The sequence below is a fragment of the Neoarius graeffei genome, chromosome 2 (assembly GCF_027579695.1).
Source record: "Neoarius graeffei isolate fNeoGra1 chromosome 2, fNeoGra1.pri, whole genome shotgun sequence".
Classification (NCBI taxonomy): domain Eukaryota; kingdom Metazoa; phylum Chordata; class Actinopteri; order Siluriformes; family Ariidae; genus Neoarius; species Neoarius graeffei.
The window spans coordinates 10,239,416-10,258,889 of NC_083570.1; the positions used below are offsets into that span (position 1 = coordinate 10,239,416).

The 19,474-nt window shown below is 40.7% G+C and overlaps 1 protein-coding gene and 1 pseudogene across 1 annotated transcript in view; one reads left to right on the forward strand and one right to left on the reverse strand.

Annotated features, from left to right (window-relative positions):
- The window catches only part of LOC132880197 (tripartite motif-containing protein 16-like), a 298,595-nt gene that overhangs the window by 201,268 nt on the left and 77,853 nt on the right, over positions 1-19,474 (reverse strand). The gene's annotated exons all lie outside the window — the stretch shown is intronic.
- LOC132871883 (cilia- and flagella-associated protein 206-like) lies at positions 2,626-18,600 on the forward strand (annotated as a pseudogene).

Consider the following 19,474-nt stretch of genomic DNA (forward strand, 5'->3'; position numbering starts at 1 on the left):
TGGGTCATTTTAACATTGTTAACAGACTGAAATGAATCTCCTGAAAGGCAGAAGAAAGAAATCTGCTAGTAGTGTTAACACAAGACTTGATCTAATCCCAGTCAGTGCAGGGATCAAACCCCATCCACCAGAAATATCATTAAAATCAAAGGGAAAGGCAGAGATGAGGCGAGATCATCAACAGGAGATCTATCCAGAATAAACACGGCTCACAACTGAGGAGATTTACTAACACACTGGAAGGGTTCACAGTAACTTCTTCTTTCTTGTGTTGAAAGGCAGTCAGCATCCTTATTGTTGCATTGCTGCCACCTTCTGGATCAATTCCTTGCACCATTATACAGTGTCTTGCAAAAGTATTCATCCCCCTTGGTGTTTGTCCTGTTTTGTCGCATTACAAGCTGGAATTAAAATGGATGTTTTGGAGGGTTAGCACCATTTGATTTACAAACCATGCCAACCACTTAAAAGGTGAAAATTGTTGTTTTATTGTGACACAAACAATATTTAAGATAAAAAAGACAGAAATCTGGAGTGTGCATAAGAATTCACCCTCAAAGTCAATACTTTGTAGAGACACCTTTTGCTGCAATTACAGCTGCAAGTCTCTTGGGGTATGTCTCTATTAGCTTAGCACATCTAGCTCCTGGGATTTTTGCCCATTCCTCAAGGCAAAACTGCTCCAACTCCTTCAAGTTAGATGGGTTGCATTGGTGTACAGCAATCTTCAAGTTATGCCACAGATTCTCAATTGGATTGAGGTCTAGGCTTTGATGAGGCCATTCCAAGATATTGAAATGTTTCCCTTTAAACCACTCCAGTGTAGCTTTAGCAGTATGTTTAGGATCGTTGTCCTGCTGGAATGTGAACTTTTGTCTCAGTCTCAAACCTCTGGCTGACTCAAACAGGTTTTCCTCCAGAATTGCCCTGTATTTAGTGCCATCCATCTTTCCTTCAGTCCTGACCAGCTTTCCTGTCCCTGCAGACAAAAAAGATCCCCACAGCATGATGCTGCCACCACCATGCTTCACTGTAAGAATGGTGTTCTCAGGGTGATGGGTTTGCGCCACACAGGGTGATGGGTTTGTGTTTCCCATGATGGCCAAAAAGATCAATTTTGGTCTCATCTGACCAGAGAATCTTCTTCCATGTGTTTGGGGAGTCTGCCACATGCTGTTGGGCAAACTCCAAACATGTTTTTTCTTCTTATTTTTTTTTTCTGTGAGTAATGGCTTTTTTTTCCTGGCCACTCTTCCATAAAGCCCCGCCCACTCTGTGAAGTGTATGACTTAAAGTGGTCCTATGGACAGATACTCCCATCTCCGCTGTGGATCTTTGCAGCTCCTTCAGTGTTATCGTTGGTGTCTTTGTTGCATCTCTGATTAATGCCCTCCTTCCCCGGTCTGTGAGTTTTGTTGGGCGGGGCCTTCTCTTGTCAGGTTTGTAGTGGTGCCATATTCTTTCCATTTTGCTATAATGAATTTAATGGCACGCCATGGGAAATTCAAAATTTGGGATATTTTTTATAACCCAACCCTGATCTATACTTCTCCATAACATTGTCTCTGACCTGTTTGGAGGCTCCTTGGTTTTCATGTTGTTTGTTTTGTCATGTTACAGAGTCAGGGTCCTTCCAGAATAGGTTGATTTATATAGACACCATGTGACAGATCATGTGACACTGTGATTGCACACAGGTGGCTCTTAATCAACTAATTATGTGACTTATGAAGTGAATTGGTTGGACCAGCTCTTATTTAGGGGTTTCATATGAAAGGGGTGAATACATATGCACACTCCAGATTTCTGGGGTTTTTTCATCTTAATTATTGTATGTGTTACAATAATACAACAATTTTCACCTTTAAAGTGGTCGGCATGTTGTGTAAATCAAATGGTGCTAACCCTCCAAACATCCATTTTAATTCCAGCTTGTAAGGCGACAAAACAGGACAAACACCAAGGGGGATGAATACTTTTGCAAGACGCTGTCCAGCAGCTTGCGGACATCCTGACCTCAGTATTAAAAGCTTCTGTCTGAAAATGAGTTCAGCACAGAAACTTCATTGCTGGGGGAAACTTTATTCTCCTGTGCTCTTCTCCACGTTGCTACCCCTTCTTGCTCCCTCCGATCCTCCTCCTCCATCATCTTTTATTCTGCAAAGCTTTGATTGTAATACTTGAATAAAAATCCCAAACTCACAGATAAACCTGGATTTATAAGGTTCTAAAAAAAGTAAATTTTATTCAATGAAACACAACATGCATTTAATACAATTCAATACAACCTCTCTCTCTGTCTCTTTCTCTCTCTCTTTTCTCTCCAAGTCTTCATAACGGATCACCACCAGAACATTAGTGCATCGATGTTAACTGGACTTCCTGCATGTTTGCACCACCTTGATAACTGAAGCTTGATTGTGCATTTTCTGAATCATTTACTGAAACGATGTCAGCTGTATGTAATTCGGCTAAAAAGGAGCAAAAAACAAACAAACAGTGACGAGCCATTTGGGAGCTGAACAAGTCAATTCTGACTGTAAATAGATGTTCAGTCCACATTATGTAGAACATTTTGGAATCATTGTTCAATTCACTGCTTATTCATGCAGTGTGACATCCTCACGATACACAACAAGATCTGTTTTTTGTCTTGTTAACTTCAAGAGAGAGAAAAAAGGAGGCTGGTGAGGGAACAACTCACTTATAGCTGCTATAGAGAGCGTGCACGTGACATCACGAGGTCACATGATATTTGTTTATCCGCCATTTTGGACGGCAAGGTCGCGCATAGAACTTAGACAAACCCGTTCTAATTTTCAAGTGTGTGGGAGTAGATCTTTCAAGAATGGTTATATCTTGTTCAGCATTTGGTTGTACCAATAGACAGGGCCAAAAGGAGGGCCTGTCATTTTATAGATTCCCCGCAGACGAGGAGAGACGCGCAAAATGGGTGTCCGCTGTGCGAAGAGAAAACTGGAACCCCAGTTCTACCAGCCGAATTTGTAGTGAACACTTCATATCAGGTAGGTGTAATCTTCTAATTCAATACTCCTAGTACATCTGTTAAGTTGATTTTCGTATTGAATGATAACTGCATACTTAGAAACTAGACAGTCTCTAACGTTTAAAATGGCTATGCCTAGCCCTACTACCCTGGCCTAGTCTATGACAATGTTTTATCTTTTTGGCTCATATATGCCTTTGAAAGGCCAATCTATAGTAGGGATGGCGAAAACTAAAAAAAATCTTGACCGACCACCGAGCCTCATTAGCCGGTTAAAGTAGGTTAACCTTTGAGTTTAAACAGGGATGCAAACGGCGGATGCGCCTTTTGCACGGCTGAATCACGCAGATCCGATTTGGGGGGGGCGTTGGAGTGTCTGAATAATTTCATCAAAGTAAATTATATATTAAAATTACTAAATGAGCAAATGCTGTTACAGTCCATGAAACATAGGAAGTATTAGTATGAGAAGAAGGCAGTTGGTTAGAAAGCTGCGCACATTTGCGCAGCTTCCGCGCAGGTGCGCGCAGCTGTTTTTCAGACAAAAACATACATATTTACAACCCTGTCATTATCTGGAACTGAGTTTAGATTACGAACATTCTTAAGATAAAACGTCCTGCATAGTCTCTTTATGATAAACGTCTTAATGCCACTTACCCGTGAGGTTATCAAGTAGACTTCTTTCTTCGGAACCTTCCAGAGGTATAGTTGGGATACCCATCCCACAACAAAATATTTATAAGCTTCCAGGCTCTTGTAAGCTTTGAGGGCTTTGCCAGTGTAACACGATTAACAAGAAAATTGTAAATGTCGTGGTAGGCCAGATCGGGCAAATCGCCGGCACCGCAGCTCCGAATTTCCCTGAACAAGGATTGCGGCAAGTTGTACGGATCTGCAATCCCCAACCTGGAACACTTTTCCACGTAACGCTGCCTCACGTCACCTTCAAGATGCTGAACAAACTTAGACAAGTAATCGCGCGATGTAGATGGGGTATTTTCCGAATTTTCTTGGGGATTACTCCCTGGATCCATTACGCTCGCGCAAGGTAAACTATCCTGATGCCGTCCAATGTGGCGGAGTACACACGTGCGGGTCACGTGACTGCACATCCTCTATAAAGATAGTGACGACAGGCTCTAACTCGTTTCCTGGACGTTCCACAACATTAAATGTAGTTATAAATGGATAAAGAGTATGATGTGTCATTTTGTACACTGAAAAATACAACGGCAATTCCAGAAAAGTTGGGACGCTGTGTAAACTGGAAATAAAAAGAGAATGCGATAATTTGCAAATCATGGAAACCCGATATTTCATTGAAAATAGTACAAAGACAACATTTCAAATGTTGAAACTGAGAAATTTTATTGTTTTTTGAAAAATATACACTCATTTTGAATTTGATGTCAGCAAAATGGTTCAAGAAAGTTCAAGAAAGAACGGGGTGTGTTTACTACTGTGTTGCATCACCTCTACTTTTAACAATTCTCTGTTAACATTTGGGAACTGAGGAGACCAATTGCTGTAGTTTTGAAAGAGAAATGTTGTCCCATTCTTGCCTGATATACACTTTCAGCTGCTCAAAAGTTTGCGCTCTCCTTTGTCATATTTTGTGCTTCATAATGCACCAAATGTTTCCAATGGGAGACAGGTCTGGACTGCAGCAGGTCAGTTTAGCACCCAGACACTTTTACTACAGAGCCATGCAGTTTTAATATGCGCAGAAAGCGGTTTGGCGTTGTCTCGCTGAAAGAAGGAAGGCCTTCCCTGAAAAAGATTTTGTCTGGATGGCAGTATATTGCTCTGAAACGTGTTTATAGAGGAGCTTTCGCATGGGCCGAAAATCTGGAAACCCATCGAGTACACACAGGGATCCCAGCCGTGTTTGTCCAAAATAAGTAAACAAATTTTATATATGTGCAAATACAATGAAGGAACAGTAATGGTATGAGTGTCAAATTAATGAAAATTATTTAACATGAGAACAAACGAAGAAGACATTTTAACATTTTGAGTCATATGATTAGCACTGTAGTGCTGCCTGTTTTTAGTCTACAATGCTCGTTGTCAAATCTCACATCAGTCAATATAAATCTTTTTTTTGTTAGAAAATCAGTAAAAATAACATACAGTGGTGCTTGAAAGTTTGTGAACCCTTTAGAATTTTCTATATTTCTGCATAAATATGACTGAAAACATCATCAGATTTTCACACAAGTCCTAAAAGTAGATAAAGAGAACCCAGTCAAACAATGAGGCAAAAATATTATACTTGGTCATTTATTTATTGAGGAAAATGATCCAATATTACATATCTGTGAGTGGCAAAAGTATGTGAACCTTTGCTTTCAGTATCTGGTGTGACCCCATTGTGCAGCAATAACTACAACTAAACGCTTCCGGTAACTGTTGATCAGTCCTGCACACCAGCTTGGAGGAATTTTAGCCCATTCCTCCATACAGAACAGCTTCAACTCTGGGATGTTGGTGGGTTTCCTCACATGAACTGCTCGCTTCAGGTCCTTCCACAATATTTTGATTGGATTAAGGTCAGGACTTTGACTTGGCCATTCCAAAACATTCACTTTATTCTTCTTTAACCATTCTTTGGTAGAACGACTTATGTGCTTAGGGTTGTTGTCTTGCTGCATGACCCACCTTCTTTTGAGATTCAGTTCATGGACAGATGTCCTGACATTTTCCTTTAGAATTCGCTGGTATAATTCAGAATTCATTGTTCCATCAATGATGGCAAGCCGTCCTGGCCCAGATGCAGCAAAACAGCCCCAAATCATGATACTTCCACCACCATGTTTCACAGATGGGATAAGGTTCTTATGCTGGAATGCAGTGTTTTCCTTTCTCCAAACATAACGCTTCTCATTTAAACCAAAAAGTTCTATTTTGGTCTCATCTGTCCACAAAACATATTTCCAATAGCCTTCTGGCTTGTCCACGTGATCTTTAGCAAACTGCAGATGAGCAGCAATGTTCTTTTTGGAGAGCAGTGACCTTCTCCTTGCAACCTTGCCATGCACACCATTGTTGTTCAGTGTTCTCCTGATGGTGGACTCATGAACATGTAGGTGTATTATGTTTATGTGTATGTAGATTGGTGTTAAGTGATCAATCTTTAATAATTAAATTGAATCAATCCCATTGAATCATTTAATTTGAATCATTTGAATTTAATCATACCATTGAATCAGTCTCATTGAATTGTTTAAATTGAATCGTTTAAATTGAATCATTTAAATTGAATCATTTCGTGAATCACTTACCAAGCTGCAGCTAATAGTATTCATATACACCTTAAGAGCTCTTTTGAGATATGGGCAACTTCAAGAAGTATCGGAACAGCAGACAAACACACACAGTTTCAATAATAATGGAATTTATTATAACAAAGATAAAAATTGAATAGCAGCAGATGAAATCTTCTGTAAACAGTGTGTGTGTGTGTGTGTGAGTAGACAAAAGATTAGCTTTGTAGGCTAATTAGACAAAGGAAAGCTAGCTAGCATGTGTTTGTGTGTAAACAAATGATTAGCTTTGTGTGCTAACTAGACAAAGGAAGGCTAGCTAACATGTGCTTTTGAGGCCCAGTAGCCACATGGTGTTTTGAGGCCTAGTAGCCACGTGGTGTTTTTGAGGCCTAGTAGCCACGTGGTGTTTTTGAGGCCTAGTAGCCACGTGGTTGTGTGTGAGCGTGTGTGTGATAACAAAATTAAATGTTAACAATTAAAATGCATTCAAATGGTCATCCGTGATATATGTAGATTTGAATGTGGGCACGGGAGAGTGTGCTATAAAGGTTGAATTGAATCAGGACTTAGAATATTATCTAAAGTTGAGACAAAAGACCTCGTGATAAAGAACAAGGGGGTTACCACGTGTCTCCTTACAGAACAAAGAGAGTTAGCTCTGGTTTGCTAGCTAAAGCATGTGTGAGGCCTAGTGTGTGTGACCACGTGGTGAATCCTGGTCCCTGGAGAAAAAAAGGGTTTCCCTAGACAGCTAACCCACTAGCTTTATAGTATTATTCAATTTACTGAAATCTTAATGAGGTCAAAATATGGGTAAATAATGAAATTAAAATGTTAGGAAGAAAGAGAGGGCATGCAAAACCTATCTATTAAACAATTGAGACCAAAAATAGAACAAATGATAGAAAACCAAAATCAGTGTGCACACTTAAACAATCCCTGAGTGTAAATTCACACTAAGTAAACAAACTAATTCCTAAGACTAGTCTTCTTGCCCAAACACCAGTCTTACTTCAAAAATCTCGCCTTTTTGTAGAAAGCAGAGAATCCTGGGAGAGGGTAAGTTCACAGGAGCTCGGAAAAACTTCTGTGGGAAACAGAGGAGAGGCTTCGTAGCTCGTGGGAAGGAAAACTCTGATCAAACAACGTGCACTAGTTAGAAGGGTCCAGCCGCTTCTTAACTACAAATTAAACTGCCTTGGGCTGCAGTTTCGTACGTACTCATAAGGAATAACTGAAAACCGGTTATAACTCGCTTGAGTTAAAGATCGCGTGTTTCCGGAGTCTACCGTGATCAAGGGTAAACAAAAAGGAAAACGTGCTGAAACGTAGATCTTGCAAGAAAGAAGTCGTGGTTTTGGACGGTCCGATAGTGAGTGCCTCCTTTTAGGTCTGTTCTGTGTGGTTTCAGATGCCAAAGAGAAAGATATGGCGGACTTCCAGGTCCTTTATGGAATCATGGAGGATGTGATGCAAGCGATCCCGCACAGGCGTGACGTAGGTCAACGCGGAAGTTGGCTGGGAGTTGTAGTTCTTAGACAGTAGGTGGCAAACTGTACCTACAGACATTAACATTAGCCAATGTGAGAGAGGCCTTCAGTTGCTTAGAAGTTACCCTGGGGTCCTTTGTGACCTCGCCGACTATTACACGCCTTGCTCTTGGAGTGATCTTTGTTGGTCGACCACTCCTGGGGAGGGTAACAATGGTCTTGAATTTCCTCCATTTTGTTCACAATGTGTCTGACTGTGGATGGGTGGAGTCCAAACTCTTTAGAGATGGTTTTGTAACCTTTTCCAGCCTGATGAGCATCAAAAACGCTTTTTCTGAGGTCCTCAGAACTCTCCTTTGTTCGTGGCATGATACACTTCCACAAACATGTGTTGTGAAGATCAGACTTTGATAGATCCCTGTTCTTTAAATAAAACAGGGTGCCCACTCACACCTGATTGTCATCCCACTGATTGAAAACACCTGACTCTAATTTCACCTTCAAATTAACTGCTAATCCTAGGGGTTCACATACTTTTGCCGCTCACAGATATGTAATATTGGATCATTTTCCTCAATAAGTAAATTACCAAGTATAATATTTTTGTCTCATTTGTTTAAGTGGGTTCTCTTTATCTACTTTTAGGACTTGTGTGGAAATCTGATGATGTTTTCAGTCATATTTATGCAGAAATATAGAAAATTGTAAAGGGTTCACAAACTTTCAAGCAGTACTGTAGGCTACCTGTAGTGTCTATAGGTCCAAAAAGCTTCACTAATCTTTTTCCCATTATTCAACATCAGTAGTAAACATACATTCTGTATTTACAATGGCATAGCTGCCAACTACTACGAATAAATCGTATTTATTACGATTTGTCGTTTTGATTACGAAAATACGAATTTACTACAATAAAATACGATTTTGCCAATTTTCATGGGTCATTTTCAAAGTCTATCACCGGTGGGATTCGTATTTGATAAAACACCGCTTCGTTCCAAGCGGCAGATACTACGCCAAATTTCATTGGCTATTGCTTGTTCTCTCAGCCAATCAATGATGCTATAGACCCCTTCGCAGTAAACGTCATTCTTACGTAAGCGGAAATTGCGCGCGCAGCCTGGACTCAAAAAAGCCTAGTTGTTGTGTTGTCGGGTGTCAGAATCGTAGCAGTGATGGGGTTAAAATGTACAGAATTCCAGCAGGATCTCACCCATTCCAAAAAAATCGCCGACGTCTATGACTACAAGCCATCAAACGTGTAGACTGGGATGAAAGCACTATCAAAAATGTGTGGGTTTGCAGCGCCCACTTCATCACAGGTATGATCAGGCTATTTATTAAATCTTTCTTTTTTATTCTTTCTAGTCTTCGTTTATTGATGTAGCAAAATACTTTGGTAACGTTTGTCTGATTAGCTGGGTCATAGTTACACAATGTAATGAATATTGTTAGCATGTTAACTTAGCTTTGGCCAAACAAAATAATGTGTTTCCGGTTACCCGACCGACCCTGTAAAAACACTGCGACCCTTCAACTGCTTATGACCATGATAAACAAACTATTTCTCGCGCCCAACCCTACCTGCTTGGCAGCCACCTGGCGAGTCAAACGAGAACCGCTAGGGCGTGTCATATAAACCACTCGGTATTTGCTGAAAGACACGAGGCCCGTCAGGAGTAAATTGGAGAGGCTGGGACCTCCCCTGCCTGAGTTACGAGCGTCCAAAGTCGGGCAGGAGCTGCCGATAGAAAAACGAAACTAAAGCCGAGCACCGTGGCTCTTCGTCCCGAGGCGCGGGGCTAGCCCGCCCTGCCCGCGCTGGTTCTTTGTGGGCAGGGCAGAGGTCTCATGCGGGGAAAATAATTTAGTGTGGATATGGCTAGATAGTGATTGAAATAATGCATACATCACAAAGAACTGTTTGCTCAGGGTATAAATCAGGTATTCAACACGTCCAATGCTATTCTATACTCAACTTAAGATATCTGAATTGATGATAAATCTGAAATTGCAGGAGTTTGTGTCAGTGAAATGATACATTCCTTGATTTCCTCCTGATTTAAACCTTAGAGCAAATATCATGGACTAACAGGGCTGAAAAATGAAAGCATTTGCATTTATTTTGCAACACAATTTACAAACACAGAATAGGAAACTTAAATATAGGAAATTTTAGTTTCTTTATTTGAAAAGAAAATGGCACGGAGCAGCTGTATTCATTAGAACAATATAAGTGAACATTGCTTTCATAGACAGAATAAGAAAAAAACATGAAGCAAATATAATGTCATTAAGGCCGAGATGTTAGGCATGCACCCAATTTTGATAAACACACAAGAAATCAGTTTTAAGCATGAAAGTCCCCACTAGTATATAAAAATATATTTTGGAAATGTTCAGAACTGAAGGGATAGATCTAGGTACTGGACCACAACCACCACTCTGGCCACCACCAAATAGATCATCCACCAAAACATTCCCATTTTACCTGGAAAATGAAAGTATGCCATCATTATTAGAACAATTTATATACAAGTGCATCCTTATATCATCAACGATATCTGATGACTAGGTTTAGTTTTGAACGAGTATTTTGCAAAAAAAAAAGTTTTCAAAGGAAACTTCTCACTTTTTCCTGCCTACCCTAGAAAATTTGTTGTAAACTTTTGGGATAAACACATTTTTTTTTTTCCCTACCTACCTACCCTATTTTGAAAACCCAGGAAACACACATTATTTTGTTTGGCCTTTGCATGCAATTTTGTTTGTAGGAGAGGTCTCACTTGACTCAAGCAGTCCAGATTTTGTGCCATCATTATTTGTGTATGCCTAAAATCATAATTTTAAAGCAAGGATGGAAAGGTAAAATTGTGTGCCCTCACTCTAAATGCCAACTTGCGTTGACTGCTCTAACCTAGCTCCCGCTCAGTTTTGATTTGTAGTCATGTGAAGAAGCAAGTTGAAATTGACACTTTTTTGAGCTGTTTCACTTAGTATTTTTAGCTACTGTAATTTGCTTTGGGCTCAGCTTGTTTTTTATCTTTGAAGTGCCATATTCATTGCCAATTTTCACATTTTGTTGTATATTTAATTTTGATGACAAAGTTCATAATATTTTTTTGTATCAACTTTCATTGATGTAATATTCTTAATTCATTTTTGTTTGTGACTAATGAATGAATGGTGTTAGATATTGCCAAGTTTGTGGTGCAATAACATCAACTGTTGACTGAGTAAGCTCTGGTCTATTTCTCTAATGTGTACTTTGTCAAAAGTTATATCTGCTAATTGCATTGTTTGAAGTTTTTGCCTGATTCACTGACTATTTTCATACATTGTTGAAAAGAACTTTGCAAATTAATGTAAGATGATAGTTTAGTTTGTAGAATAAATTTTGTCAAACTATTTTGTTTGTGTGATTTTTTTTTTTTTTCAGGGTAGTTTTGCTAGAAAGCTTTGGTGGCGGGGGGCAAAGCCCCCCCCCCGACCCCCCACCAAGACTCAGTACCCAACCTTGTATTACTATTTACAATTTCGGAATGTTGGCAGCTATGAAATTGGTTTCTCGGACCACCATTTCACCGTAGCACAAGACCTTCCTCTTCTTACGGTACGTCTGTGTGTGTGTTCTAGCCGCACTGCAGAGTGTGTTCCCTCCATCAGAGCTGGCCGCCTTCATGTCTCTGCTCAGGCGTGATAAAGAACAGCAGCTGAATGAGCTCACCATGATCGTCACCGGGATTCGCCTCTTCAACAAGGACAGCGGGAAAGGAGGAGAGAGCATCGAGGACCGTGAGTGCATCTCACCTCGCGTTCTAATTAACGCTCGCCATCGTGATTCATTTTATAACAGCAGCTCTGACAGTCATGCAGATTTACATTAACATGCTCGTTTTGGTACGTTAACATTCTGTTAAATGACGGGATGCTCTACGTAAACCAAATTGAAAATCACTGAACAGTTCTTGAAGGTAAGGAGACGTTTATTCAACTTTCGCTCATCTTCAGGACAGAAGAGTTTACGATGATGTTTTTTGACGTTCATTAACCGCAAAGGCAGGAATGTGAGTGAGAACGGGAACTCACTTGTTTCCCACAAGTTCAAAAATGTAAATAGAAATGGATAGAAAGTATGGCGAATTGTTCTGTAAGACATTTATTGATGTAATCGTCAATAAATTGCTGTGGTGTAAGACAGAAGGGAACAGTCAGGGCCTTCTCGGCGTTCAGAGAAGCCTAAACGTATCAGCATTTCAAATGTTATGTTTAATTTCTTTCATAATTTCATTATAATTATTCTCTCTTAATTCTGATTTGGCCTCATTTTCTATCACATTTGCTTCAGAAGTGAAAGGGTTACTGTCCTGAAAACATTAAAATCGAGTTCTCCAATGAGATTTTGTTTGTTGTGTCTAGGCTGAGAAGAGTTCAGAGCTGCTCACTCATTGGTTAGGACTTCATTGCTGGGACAGAAGGCCATGGCAGTGTATGTTTATGTAGGAAGTGACAGATGAATTAATTAACCAATCAGATTTTGATTTATAGTTGGAGGGACTAAAAATGTATCACCCTCAGCCTTCTCGAAGGCCAATGCAAGCTTAACTGTGAGTCGGCGCAGCAGTGAAGTCACCTTCCAGCCAGTATAGCGTTCATCAGTAGTGTTAGCGAATGCTAATAAAGCAGTCAAGCCAGTGCTATCTATCGAGAGCTACAGGCTAACAACCGAGAAACTAAGATTTCTGTCTCCAGACTCTTCTTCCATGCTGCACGCTCGCTACAGTATTTTTCACTCAGACTTAAGTGTAATTTACTTTGTTACTTTTAAAATCAACATCGACAGCTACACACAACGGAGCGACCTGGCAGCCTGCCACTAATCCCTTACAAAATCTTTTGCCCTGTTGCTTTTTTGGTGTGTTTGGTTAAGTTTTGGCTGAGCTCAAGTCCTATGTCTAATAGTAGGGGAGAGTGGGGTAAGATGAGCCAGGGGGTAAGATGAGCCACCCCCTGTTTCTAAGAAACAGTAAACAAATGTGACCATGTGACCACATTCAAAGGGGGGCGGGACCATTTACTTACACTTGTGGAGAGGAGCACCACATGTCAAACTAGGTGAGGGAGATATTTATAAAAATGTGTTTTTGTGCTTTCTAAGTCAATTCCATGTTTGTCCACAGTGAAGATGATTTAGAGAAGACAAAAGTAGAATAATATTTAGACACATTAGGGTTAAGTTAGTGGCTTTCTAAGCTATGATATGAATGCTAATAAAAATAATTTTGATTAGCCTAATCCCCTTTATTAGCATTTTTCTACAAAATGGTGGCCACGGGGTAAGATGAGCCATTAGATATGGGGCAAGTTGAGCCACTGGCTCAACTTACCCCATTGGTGGCTGAGCTTACCCAATATGGATGACACTTAAGTTTTCATATTTACTGGTCATATATGACAACAACAACAACAAATAAATAATATGTTAATATAAATAATGTGTTTAAAAGGTTTTTAATAAATAAAATAATGCCCTCTGTTATTACAGGTGTGCATGATGCCACACTCATACAAAAGAAAAACAGACAGGGCCGCACAATCCCGTGCAGTTTTGGAGAGAGCCGCAGAGGAAGTCAGGAAAGGCAGGCCTATTCGGGCTGTGGCGAGGGATATGCATTTGGACAGGATGACTCTGACTAGGTTCATTGAAAAGATAAAGAATGGAGAGGTAGAGACCAAGTTGGTGAAAGTGCATTTCTTCATTGGCCAGATAATCAAATTGGATGTCTTCGAAATAGAGGCAAGATTTCTCAAAAGAAGCCGGTCATGCCATGGCTCTGCAAGAAAGCCAACCTTTGTCTTCAAAGAGAAAGATGAGGCTGTCCTGTCAAGACAGGATATTGTGAAAAATTGCCCCGCCCCTTTACTGTTGGTGGGACAGCACGGAGGGAGAGGCAAATGGTGTTCCCTTGCAATTTGAATGCTTGGAACATTGAATAATGATGAAATGATTGATGGAATGATTGCTGCATGTTTTAGCAATGTTTTAACCTACTGAAAGAAATAAGATTTTTTTGCACTGCTCTACTGTTTTAGTAATTTCTATAATATAGTATATCTCTCATTCCCTCTCTAACCATCCCTCTTTCTATCTATCTATGCATATCTCTCTCTCTGTCCATCTATCTATCCCTCCCTATCCCATCTCGTTCTATCACCTCTCTCTTCATCTCTACTTCTCTATGCAACGGCCCTATCCCCCACTTGCTTGACTTGACTTGATTCATTGATTGCACTTCAAATAATAAAAGCTGTTTACTTTGTTAACCTAACATGTTTTGTGTTGGCTCAATTTACCCCACACAGTGGCTCATCTTACCCCGTGCATGGGGTAAGTTGAGCCACTTGACATTTTTTTTTCAAGAGGTAATATCACTCTAACCATAAGAGCTTATCAATTATTTTTTGCTCAGATAGTAACAGTACACTTTGAAATTTGGTATGGTGTGTAGACTGGAAGCAAAAATGGCTTTAAAATGTAGTTATGATGAAAAATGTAAAAAGTGGCTCATCTTACCTCGCTCTCCCCTAATAGTTCGCCGCAGGTCTAAGAGGAACTCGGTCAGGTTTATGCATTTTTGTGACACACTGTACATTTATAATTACTGTAGGATTTAATTTAATTATTGTAACAAATGTTCAGAAATCCACACATATTGACAGAATACAGGCTTGTAAGAAACTGTACATGTTTATAGAGCAAGGTTTTTTTGAAGTAATCGTGGTAATGTCTTCTGTGTTACATTGTTGATGTGCAATCCTGGTCGTCGTGGCTCTCTCGTGAAGTGCTGGCCGTCCTGAACGAGGCTCTTCCTGCTGTCAGCACAGATATAGAGCGTGAACTGGAAGGGATGCAACGTTTGGCTTGGCGCTACACCACTCTGCTGGAGAGACGCTCTGAATCCGACACTGACGCCAAGCTAAACAGGGACCTGCTCACACAGGCCCTGTACAACGTACGCCAACATGAAGCCTTCCTCAAAATCATACTGGTGCGTTACAGAGATGTCTAAATGTTCAAGCCAATGATTAGAATAAAAGTTATTGGAAAACATTTAAATTTCTGTTACTATTTTATTCTTATTATGGCTAACTTTCGCTAATAATCATTAAGAGTAAAAGTCACGTAACGTAATAAAACGTAGTTCGTTTGTCTCCGCCAGGCGGATGTGATCACATGTGCAAAGCAAGTGGAGGCTCTTCACACTGACCTCATGTCGAGGATGAAGGTGCTGAAGGCCACAGTTCACGCCAAAACTGCAGTACCAACCTCCCAAGTGTTCGTAAGTGTTCCTTTGCTCTGTCGAAAACTCTTTGCTAGCATCATTTTCAGTCTGATCATTTTAAATCCCTCCCATTAGCCTCATTTCACAGCATTGGCCAGGCTGTGGGCGGGGCTTCAGGATGAGATGGTCTTGTTGAACATGCTCCGGAGCATGGCGCTCAGCCTGAGGCCGTTCCTCTCGGCTCAGTCGCAACTTCACGAGAACGTTCAGTTGGATCAGATGCTCCGCGGTGAAACCGTCAAATCTGACGCAGAGAGAGCTGCTGAGAGCTCAGGTACGTTCTGACATCACGAGCTTTTTATTCATTACAGAACAGCATCTTGTTAGTGGGCAGCTTGTTATGTCCAAGAAGTGTAGCATAAACTCCTCTGGCCTGAAGACATCGGAAAAAACTTGAGCATTACAGCTTTACGTCTTTGAGCGAGCGCATTTCATTTCTACATTATCACTCATCATGTGTAGTGTGTAGTGTAGCACTCATTTTCTCTTTTTCAGAGGAGCGGCTTGATCCAGAGGAGATGAAATCGTCCGAGTGGATTCTGCCCGAGAGCACGGCGAACTTTGAGCAGCTCTTCCTGCAGTACAGGGGTGTGTGGATACACTCTTGTCGAGAAGAACAGCCTCTTGCTCCCAGGTTCATAGTGAAGCTTTTCTTTCTCCAGTTTTACACTCTGGTTTTTTTATAGTCCGAATATTAGAGCGTTCATACGACTAGACAGTGTTTAGACCAAGACGTATTCAGCTCCCCAAAAGAAACAAATTTGTGATGTAAAGTGACACTACAGCATTAAAACACTGAAAGTGAAACATCTCTGGTTGAAGCTCCTCGTTCTTCAGTCATTAATTCGACCTACTTTGTTTGTTTCCATATTTGCTTTTGGTGTTCGACGAAATCTTTTTCAGGGAAGGCCTTCCTTATTTCAGCAAGACCGCTTTCTGCACATATTAAAACTGCATAGCTCTGTAGGAAAAGAGTCCAGGTGCTAAACTGGCCTGCTGCAGTCCAGATCTGTCTCCCATGTAAAACAGTTGGTGCATTATGAAGCGCAAAATACGACAAAGGAGACTCCGAACTCTTGAGCAACTGAAATTGTACGTCAGGCAAGAATGGGACAATGTTTCTCTTTCAAAACTACAGCGGTTGGTCTCCTCAGTTCCCAAAGGTTGATAGAGTTTCGTTAAAATTAGAGGTGATACACAGTGGTAAACACACCCTTGTCCCAACTTTTTTGAAATGTGTTGCTGACATCACATTCAAAATGAGCATAGATTTTTCAAAAAACAATAAAATTTCTCAGTTTCAGCATTTGATATGTTGTCTTTGTAGTATTTTCAATGAAATACATGGTTTCCATGATTTCCAAATTGTCATTTTGTTTTTATTTATGTTTTACACAGTGTCCCAACTTTTTTGGAATTAGGGTTGTAATTAAACCGACTTTTAAATATAATTAATAAAGGACACGCTTTAAGGCAAGACGTCCATATTTCTGAAGCTCAGTCTACTGTTGTTCCTTTCCAAAGGCAATCCGAACATCGGCATCCTGAAGCACAGGGAGAAATATTACAGCTTCAGCTCCAAGCAGGCCGCGTATCAGTTCGCCTCAAACGCAGACGAGTACATCGAACTGATCGCGGAAAGAGCAAAGAGATCTCCGGAGCTGATCCAGCTGCTCGAGCCTCATCAGCAGTTTGCCAGCGTCACTCCGTACTCTCAGGTATCACGGACATGTGACTTACTTGCGTCTTCTCCTTCACATCCTTGACCTACTCGCTGATCTCCACCACAAACTCCATTCCCCATGAACGCTCTTAGCCTACAAATATGGCTGATCCAGCACCTACATACTGATCCAACACAATCCAGGGTACCCGCGGAGTCTTAAAAGTATTAAAAAAGTATTGAATTTCATTTTCCAGAATTAAGGCCTTAAAAGTATTAAATTTCATCTTGAAAGTCTTAATTTTTTCCACGGAGGTCTTAATTTTCCAAAGAAAGTCTAACATCGTTGCGTAACCTAGATTAAATTCTCTGTGATGAAAATGAAGCAAAATCTAAAATGTTTTGCGCTGCCCTGGCGTTCACACGCAAACAGCGGGAAATTCACGTCGCGCCGTAAAGGGTTCACACGAAACGAGAGCAGCAGGCGCATAGAGCAGAGAGGGTGAGGGGGAGAGAGCATGGGGAAGTGCAGATTCAACCCGAAGTGGCCGCTCGACCCTAAATACGCCTGGGTTAAGGGGGTTCCAAATAATGACCGTGAGGCATTATCAGGGTTCCCGCGGGGTTTTAAAAGGTAGTTAATTAAAATAGGCTAAATTATGGCCAGTAAAAGGTAGTAAACGTAATCTGACGTGGTAGTAAATTTTTTTGACCCCCATCCAACTGGGCCTATGTGTTTTCTAATTCGTTTAATTAACCTGCATGCCATAATATCCATAAATTACTACATTTGGTCGAATTTATTTTTATGTATCGAGGAGGACCGCAGTGAGGAGTTGGTGGCGCATGCACATCGAATTCCAATAACAGTCGAATCCAGTATAAATTTATACCAGAGATTGTTTAGTACGAGACTGACTTTGTTTATACGGCTCTAGTCGAATCTATCTGTTGACCCGACTGGCGACATCTGCACGAGAATTAAACAATGGGGAAATGCAAATTTTCAGACCTCTGGCTGGAGGAACCTGATTTTAAAGACTGGCTAAAGGCGGTAGATGGCAATCGGCGAGAGGCGCTCATTGAAAAGTTGATCGAGGCACATGTAATGCGTTGTGTGCGCACGCGCCTGGTGTGTTGTGCGTGTGCGCGCGCGCCGTTGTGTGCGTGCGCGCTTGGTGCATTGTGTGCGCGCGCGCCTGGTGCGTTGTGTGCGCGCCATTTGAGGCGTCCAAAATGTGATGAGCAAATCTGTTGAACTGTTGAAATGATTAAGATTAACCCTCTAAAACACTGATCTCTGGGAGGAAGGTGTTGACTCTGCCCACGGGCCTTCACGACTACAGGACTGGTGCAAATGACTATCTTAAGCAAACTTGGCAATGTGTTGAGAGACTGCCAAAATAGGGCTTGGGTTATGTGTGTTTTGTATCTTTAGGGTGTGTGTCTTGTCTTTGTCATGTGTGTGTGCGCTTTGTGTGTGTGTGGGTTCGTGTTTGCCATTTGACCTGATCTAAATGTAATGAGTTGATGTACCTAAGCACATAAGATTTTTTGTGCAAATCTGTTCACCTGTTCAAAAGATTATTCCACAAACAAAATGTTGGCCATCTTGAAAGTGTTGGCCGACAAAATGTAATCAGATCTTGTACCTAATGTGAAGTGTTGACACACAAGGTTTAGTGCAAATCTGTGTACCCGTTAAGAGGTTATGGGCCACAGTTTCACAGTTCAATAAAATTATAACTTGTATGTGGAAGTTTGTTTTCTTTTATGCAAATATGCATTACTCCATGTGTAGCCCTAGCAATGGGAGGTTCTATTATGTGTCCAAAGGGAAAGAGTTACTCTACCGGTACGTTCAGATTTTCTTTCTATCTTGTCTCATCAATCCAACTCTTTGGGTAGAATTGTCACTAACTTATGTAGCACATTCACTTGGACTAACACATACACTCAAAGATTACCTTGTTAAATTGTGAGAAAATGTCCAAATCCAAATTGTCGCTGTGGTAGTAAAAAAAAATTGTGAAGGTAGTAAAAAGGTAGTAAATTCAACATAAAATATCTGTAGGAACCCTGATTATGCACTTTGTGTAAAAAAACCTTTCAACTAGGGACAATGGGGCTTACAGCTCTGGATTCTCACATGAAAAGTGGTAAACATATTTCGTTTGCATCCACAATTCAGAAGCAGGCAGCTATAGCACAGTACTGTGTGCCAACAACACCCAGTAACGTTAGCAGCACAGCCGAAAATGAGACCTCAACTTTTTGTCTTTTGAATGCTTCTCTGGCGTGTGTGTGTGTGTGTGTGTGTATGAGGGGTGATTGTCTGGACTTACATGGGGGTGCTCTCCTCTGCATGGTGTCCAGGGGGTGTGAGTAGAATGAATTCTGATTGATTATTTTAATAAATGTAATTTTGTTATTTCAAACACTCGTAAATAGTAATTATTTGAGGTTTAATCTGGTGCTCAATATGATTTATTCTTCCCTAATGAGTGCAACAAAGGTATTAAATTTCACTTGAAATGGCATTAAAAAAGTCTTAAAAAGTCTTAAATTTTGGTTTAACAATCCTGGGGGTACCCTGTTAATATTATTCTGGTCGTTCCAGTGAATCCATAGTTAATGTGATGCTCCACCATGTACTCTGCTCGAGACACCTGTATGAACCTGAAGGGAATTGACTACAT